Source organism: Amblyomma americanum, chromosome 10 (assembly GCF_052857255.1).
Source record: "Amblyomma americanum isolate KBUSLIRL-KWMA chromosome 10, ASM5285725v1, whole genome shotgun sequence".
Taxonomy (NCBI): domain Eukaryota; kingdom Metazoa; phylum Arthropoda; class Arachnida; order Ixodida; family Ixodidae; genus Amblyomma; species Amblyomma americanum.
Genome location: NC_135506.1, coordinates 4,894,963 through 4,902,697, shown reverse-complemented (window position 1 = coordinate 4,902,697; position 7,735 = coordinate 4,894,963).

Sequence of the window (7,735 nt, the reverse complement as noted above, 5' to 3'; positions counted from 1 at the left end):
GTTCAGCCCAAGTTACGGGCAACGCAGCGAGGTATCGAAAGAAAAATGACAGGTATAACGCTCAGAGACCGGAAGCGGGCAGAGTGGGTGAGGGAACAAACGCCGATTATTAACATCTATAGTCGAAATCAAGGGGAAGAAATGGGCTTGGGCAGGGCATGTGATGCGAATGCAGGACAACCGGTGGCCATTAAGGGTAACGGAGTGGATTCCAAAAGAAGGCAAGCGTATATTAAGGGGCGGCAGAAGGTTCGGTGGGCGGATGAGATTAAAAATTTCGCAGGCATACGGTGGGCGCAGCTGGCAGAGGACAGGGTTAATTGGAGAGACATGGGAGAGGCCTTTGCCCAGCAGTGGGCGTAGCTTCAGCAGCGCAGACCGGAGCAGGCAGAGATAATCCCTTTAGACACGCTGGTGGGATTTCGTACCGCTCCACGTTGTACTTTCAAATGGCGGACGCTGTGACGTCGACGAATGCAGACCGTCCGTGCCTGTGGTTGGCCGTTTGCTTACCCACCCGCTGTTGCTGTCGTCACGACCAGGAAACGAAATACGGCTCCACTACTCGCGTTTCCTCCGCACAAGCTGCAGAGTGAGAAACAAGCGAGCAGAGAGAATGAACGAACGCATGAGGAGAAGCCACTGAAAAATAATTGTGCGACGAAGTACGGCACGCGGACGTAGTTCTCTGCCTGCTTTATTTACCGGGCGAACCTGTTCCCGTGTGTAAAAAAATGAATGAATGTGTGTATATATATAACGTGTACTATGAGGGAAGCTGTAGTAGAAGGCTCCGGATTAATTTTAACCACCTTGGAGTTCTTTACTGTCCGCTGATATCGCGCAGTACACGCGCGCCTTTGGCGTTTCGCCTCCATCGGAATGCACCGGGGTCGAACCCGCGACCTTGGGGTCAGCAGCCGAAGCCACTGAGTCAACGCGGCGGGCATTGCCTTTTGTAGAGTATAATATCCTGCCTGAAAACTTGGTCAGCTTTGGGGCAGTGGACTTTGTTATATAGAAGCCCCCCTGTAGGGTAACAGACCGATTATTCTTCCGGTTAACCTCCCTGCCTTTCCTCATCTTCCTGCTCTGGTTACTCGTTATTTTTGTTTCCAAACACTATTTATTTATTCTTTTGTGCTTTTACCATCTCTTTACCCACTGCTGCCTAATAAGCGAGTAATTACTCATTGGCATTCCCCTAAACATTTGACCACTCCTGCCTAAGGCTTGAAACAAATGTTGCGGTGGCAAGGTTTGGTTTGTGGGGGTTTAACGTTTCAAACCAACGCAGGCTATGAGGTACGCCGTAGTGAAGGGCTCCGGAAATTTCGGACCACCTGGGCTTCTTTAGCGTGCACTGACATCGCACACTATACACGGGCCTCTAGAATTTCGCCTTCATCGAAATTCGACCGCCGCGGCCGGGATCGAACCCGCGTCTTTCGGGCCAGCGGCCGAGCGCCACAACCACTGAGCCTCCGCGGCGGCATAACAAATGCTGGTAATAGATTGCTAAATAAATAAATAAGCAAAAGGGTACTTTCTTGGTCTGTCAGTACATGTTCATCAGGGAAAGGCACAACACGACTGAGAACGGACGAAAGAAGTAGACGCGTAGCGCTGACTGCTGACTTAGATGATGCATTCATACACTTCCGATAAATTCCATCAAGAACAGAAAAAAGGAGAATTGCATGCAGTACGCCAAAAAGGATGGCAAATGTTGGAGAACACGTTAGCTGCTGGCTGACTTCTATTTTTTTTTTTTCATTTCAACCCCCTTCCCATTCGCCAGCACCCAAAATTTAGATGTCCTGCTTTCATTGTGACGTCAAGTGGGGACTTTTATCACAAATGAAGGCTTTTCCGCGCTTCACAACGAGACTGCAGCCACGGGACAACCGAGGAAAGGTTGCTTCTTCTTTTACGTTCGAGCGCGTTGTTCGGAGCTAAAAATAAGATGGATAAAAACCGTACCCGCCAGGCGTATATCTACTTCAAACACAGGCGCCGGCGGCGTTGGTGACGTAATCCGCTCATGCCGTCCGACGCACTCAGTCGCCGAACGCGTGTTTCCAGAACATATCTACCGTGTATCGCAATTATACCGCCTGTTCAGACCATCCCACGCCTTCCCCTATCTTGCGCGATCGTCCAAGTGACGTGTTGTATTAGTTATGAGCCAGCTTATGAACTCCCTCACCATTCTCACACTATTCGTTGTTCTGGTAAAAGTCGGAACAAAAGAGTGACTGAACGCAGCGAAGGTTGTGTGACGTCATGAGAACACGTGTTCGCATGTCACGGTCCTCTTTTTCGGCCTCGAGGCGCCTGCGTTGAACACATAGGTCTTGCGACTCGTAATCAGCGCCTTTCGTATACCATCCTTCTTTCATAATTCCAACGGAAAAACGCTTAGTTTACAAGTAAATCCAACTTGCCGCGTCCTCTGTCGGCTAAAATCAAGCTACTATTTGAAATAAAAGCCAAGTCTAAGGCGTGCTTTGCGAGATTTGTCGCTCATGAGGTGGCGCCGCGCTTCGTTAATGCGGCAGTATGCTGGTTATCGAAGGGGAGTTTCGTAACTGACTCGATTATAGGCTACGATAGCCGCGATAGATGACGTCATTGAATGGGCTTCCCTCAGCCGGCGCATTTTACAACTGACCCCTCCTCACCTGAGAGGGCTTCGCGAATGCCGGCGTGCGCGTTTATTTGTGCTGTTTCTTTTCCCTCTGCGGGCAAGGTCAAGCGACGCGCCACCGATGTCGCGATTTCCCACACGGCACTCGCGCGCACGTTGGCTTTTTTTCTGGCTTTTGGGCGTTCTTCTCTCGGCGTGCGTGCGTACGCGAGTGGCTCGCTGACGTCACGCAGGGAGAAGAAAATAACCGCCGAGTGTATAGCGAGTGTGCTCGTATGTTGATGCAGCAGTTTTTTTCGTCGTCGTGTGTGTGCGCGTGAGGGACGGGGAAATGAGCCGGGCGTGGACTCTTGAAATCTCCGACGGAAGTTCCTGCACGCTTTCCGTTGGGCGCGTGTGTGAAGCGTGGTCTCGGCCTTCTTTCTAACACCTCGAAGAACTGCACCGGCTCCTCGGTCGAGAACGAATGCGCGCGCAATTATACACCAGCGCCTCGTCGTCCGCACATTTCCAAGTCGGAGAGGCCTCTTCCCCCTGCGCGTGTTTTCTTCTCTGTCTTCTTTTCAGCGGTGGTTGCGTGCGGGGCTTTCTTCTCACAGATCTTCCATTCTTGTTTGGCTGAGGATGGATAGTTTGGCACTTACTTTACACATCCACGAAAAAGGCCCGTCTGCGGCCTAAGTGTGGAATGAATTCGTTACGTTTTCTCAGCGTGGCTCCTCGAACTAACCACTTTTGATCGGTTATTTGGCTTGGGAGAATACGTATAGCTGTAAGAAGAGGGCACTGGCGAAAAGAACTTTATTACTAACGTTTCGGCCGGTGTCCGGCCTTCGTCGGAGTGAATATATATACCACACGCGAAATTCGGAGGTCGTGGGTTCGGATCCCACCGGCGGCGTGTGGTTATTTTTTCTGATTTAATAATCACCCACTGATAAAAACTACAAATTAAAAAAACCTGCCCTGCGCTCCTTGGTTTCGCTGGCTGTTGGCTTCCGTCATGTGTGTGTGTGTGCGCGCGCGCATATATATATATATATATATATATATATATATATATATATATATATATATATATATATATATATATAGTTTGCGAGAGCATGACGTGCTTGACTGCTTTTTCTTTTTAATCTCTGGCGTTGATCAGTGGAGAATAGAAAAGCGAGTGGGCTGGAGGACGGCTTACTCCCTTTTTTACTCCCCACGTGGGCGTATTGGTGTTTACAGTGTGGATGTCGGCCCTGCCGCTATTGGTGCTGACGTCCCCTTGCCGGAGAGGCCTTCTTTAGCCAAAATAACAATTGTGTGCAGGACTGAACTCGGCATCTCCGTTCCTGCCTCTCAAACACGCGCACTTCACTTTTGAGCAAGATTCGTTTCAAACAGGTTCAGACTGATGGCCATGGGCTGCATCTCGCCATTTCCTTCGTGGGGGCAGATCTGGCGATGAAAGCGTTCGGTCGAGTCTCGCGCACCCGCATCGTCTGCACTTGCCGCTGAAGATTTTTATTTCGCGGCATAATGATAGGCTTTCTTGGGCTCTTCTGCAGAGTGGGCTCGTGCGCAGGCTGTGACAAACGGGCGTGGCGTTCCGAAACATGATACCAGAAGAAAACAAAGCACTCAGAAATTATCGTGTCAGACGTGTGCGTGAATGACTGTGTCTCGAAAAGGACCACAGCAGTCGGCTTTGGTTACTGTTGGCAGAAGAAGCCGATGATCGTTTGCATTTCTGGTATGATCTCGTCTGCCGAGGATCTGCGTTCAGAAAACCGGCTCATTCCGCCAGCAATACATTTCAGCTCCGTCCACCCTATAGCGAAACTGAGCGTACGAAAAACAGCGTCATTAAAGGGCTAGCGGAAGGCACACCCAAGCCAGAGCGGGCGTTGACTTGATTGTTCTGAAAGCCAGGGCAGTGTGTACCACAACGCTCGCCCACGTGGTCGTCAGTCAACCGACTGGCACAGAGCAGACGGGGAAGTATAAATGACGTATCGGTTCATTCCTTCCTGCTTGCCATCCTGTAGGCCCGACCGGCGGACGCTGAAAATACGAGCGGTTACAGTGTCCGACCAGCTGGTGTGCCACTGCCCTGACTGTGAGCGTGCGGATGTTTTTGAAGAACAAGAAAGGATTAAAACAAAAACCACATCGGTCGTCCGACGCAGAGGTCGACTGCAAGCTAAATATCCATGCTAGCAGCGCACTAAGGACGAGGCGCAAGGACAAGAAGTACGACGGGACGAGGCGCTTTGCTGTCAACTTTTATTTTGAAAGACAAGGCGGACCAGTACTTAAGAAGTGCCCACATATAAGGCCACGAGAAAACAAATAAAAAACCAAACGAAAGATGACATAAAAACTTTTGGTACGAAGAAGCGAGGGCAAGATCTCACGTGACTAAGAGAGGAAAAACAGAATCAGAACAAGGCAAAATACAAGATATCTTCATACAAAGGAAACCAACAGGTAAAAAATTTGCACAGCCCAAACTTATACAACAACCAGATTGCTGCGCTGCAAGCATGGATTCTAACCAACTAGCCCAACAACAAGTATTGCTAAAGCTAAATATGATCGAAGCTGTGAAGCTTCCAAGAGCCGGTGTAATATGTCGGCAGGCACAAAATAAACATGTGGACTACTTTGAACGTGTGCCTCCAAATCCGGATATATACGCGAGTGCGATCTTCCAAACGGCGAATGAAAGAAGTTTCATAGGATTCCGTTTCGCTGTGCTTTAGTACAGCTGAGACGTACCGTAGCGCAGAGCGGACCGCCCGCGTTCCTGCACTGCGCATGCGCAGTGGAAGGTGCGCATCGTCACCCGTCCACTGCGCATGCGCTGAAGGTCCCTAATTTTGACTGAAGTGAACGGCGTGGTATCGTTGTTTTGTTGCGTGCGTGGACTGTTCTTTTGTTATCCCTTAGGGCGATGGAAGCAATTGGTTACCTTAACAAAAAAAAAACGCTGAGTTGTCACTCAGCGCCGTCGCCCAACCACTTGTTTCATTCATCTGCTGTCTGAATGGGCTGTTAATTAACCTGCCAAAATGTTGACAAAAGAAGGCCTAAGCTTTAATTGTATTCCTCGCTTTAAATCTCATGAAAAGAAGCATGTGCGCATGTTTAAACACGAAGGGCTGCAATAGTAACGAGTGGTAATGTAGACCGTAACCGCCAAAAGTGCCTGCCAACGATAGTATATTTATCTCAAAAGCAACGTGTAATATAATAGCTGGTTCGTTGATGTGAACTTCATTTTGAGCCGTGCAGGGGTTTTTGGGGCTTGCAGTATGCAGCGCATATGTTAACTTTAATTTCTTTCGTCGTAAAACTCCTGCCCCAAAGCATCGCGCTCTCCTTGACACCGTTCAGAGCGAGTGCAGAAATGGTCGCTGTGCCGTACTGCGTTTCCCCGCCTCGATTTAGGCAACGAGTCTGGGGCTGAGACCTCGAGCTCAATACACGCGTAGTACTCCACGAGGCAGCGTGTGACGAAAAGAAAAGCAAAGTGCAGTTCACGCTAAAATAGTGCAAAATTCCAGTTTGCGCTAGAAAGAGGCGATCAGTTTCTCGATCGTGCTGCTTTAGAGGAGAATAAAAATGCTCTGGTAATAAGCGGATGGAAGTCGAAGGCCTCGCAAGCTGCATCCGGCAAGTGTTGCCTCGGTCGCTTCCGCTTTTGTCGTTGAGGTTTTTTTGTTTTTTTAATGACGAGCCAGAGAGTGTAGTTACACCTGTCAATCGTTGGCTGGTTGGTGGCTTGGGACGATTATTCTGAAAACCAGCGCAAGGAGCGAGACACTAAACAAAGCCGCCGCGGTGGCTCAGTGGTTAGGGCGCTCGGCTACTGATCCAGAGTACCCGGGTTCGAACCCGACCGTGGCGGCCGCAGTTTCGATGGAGGCGAAACGCAAAAAGGCGCCCGTGTGCTGGGCGATGAGGTGGTCGAAATTGTTCCGGAGCCCACCACTACGGCACCTTTCTTATTTCGCCCCCTCCTTTAATTAACCCTTCCGTTACGGCACGGTTCAGGTGTCCGCCGATATGTGAGACAGATACTGCGCCATTTCGTTTCCTCAAAAAACATTTTTTTTTTTTACACTAAAGAAGGCCTAAAACGGACAGGCGCGGACTACCAGCTCACATTATCTGAGAAGCCAAGAACGCTTTTTATACGCAGGAAGACTCACGAAAAATATGATCAACCAAATACAGTTTAAATGTTCAATCGAATTGTATAGTTAAAGACAGGTGAATATCGCACATCAGCACAAGGAGAGGGCTGTAATCATAGCACAGACCGAACGGCGTAGCTTCGTGCAACGGAAGACCGCGTGAGAAAATAATTACAAATCGCAAAATGAATAATGCACAGGGCTGCTGATTGGAAGCTAAGCCTGGAAGTCCTAGAAGATAACTGCATAAATTGAAGGAGGCACCCGTATAGGAGACGACTCTTTTTACTGCACCTATGTATGATTAACTTGTCTTTGTCTATTTTTGTTTGGTTTTGGTTTCTATTTGTTTTTCTCTGCTTTTATGTCTGTATATGGTAGTCATTGTTAAATGATTAACTATGCCCCTCCTGCTGGGACCATATATGGTCTGCTGTATTTTAAATAAATAAAAAAATAAACATGGCATGTGTACATCGAAACTACGCACGTGCTGAGGACACCTTGCCTGAAACGTCTCTAACACGTCTTTTCGAATACTTACTAGGGACAGTTTTATCCATTTGAGGGCCACGGAACTTGCGAGACTCTTCTCACGTACTGTGATTGGTCGCATCCGCCAGTGAGTTAGCCAGTAGCGATACGGCAGCCGATACACCTGCCAATCAGGAACTGTTTTGTAAACTAGGTTTCGCTCACGCACTACAGCAGCAGTGACTTGCGATTGGCCGGAGCCGCCGTGAGTTCGCCAATCGCGATACGGCAGCCGGTACGCCGGTCAGTCGGGGATTGTTTTCAAAACTAGCCAACCCATGATTGTAACAAAAGAACTGTAGCGCAACCAAGACGAACACAAGAAAGGGGCACACAGAACTAGAGCTAGCGCTAGTCCTGT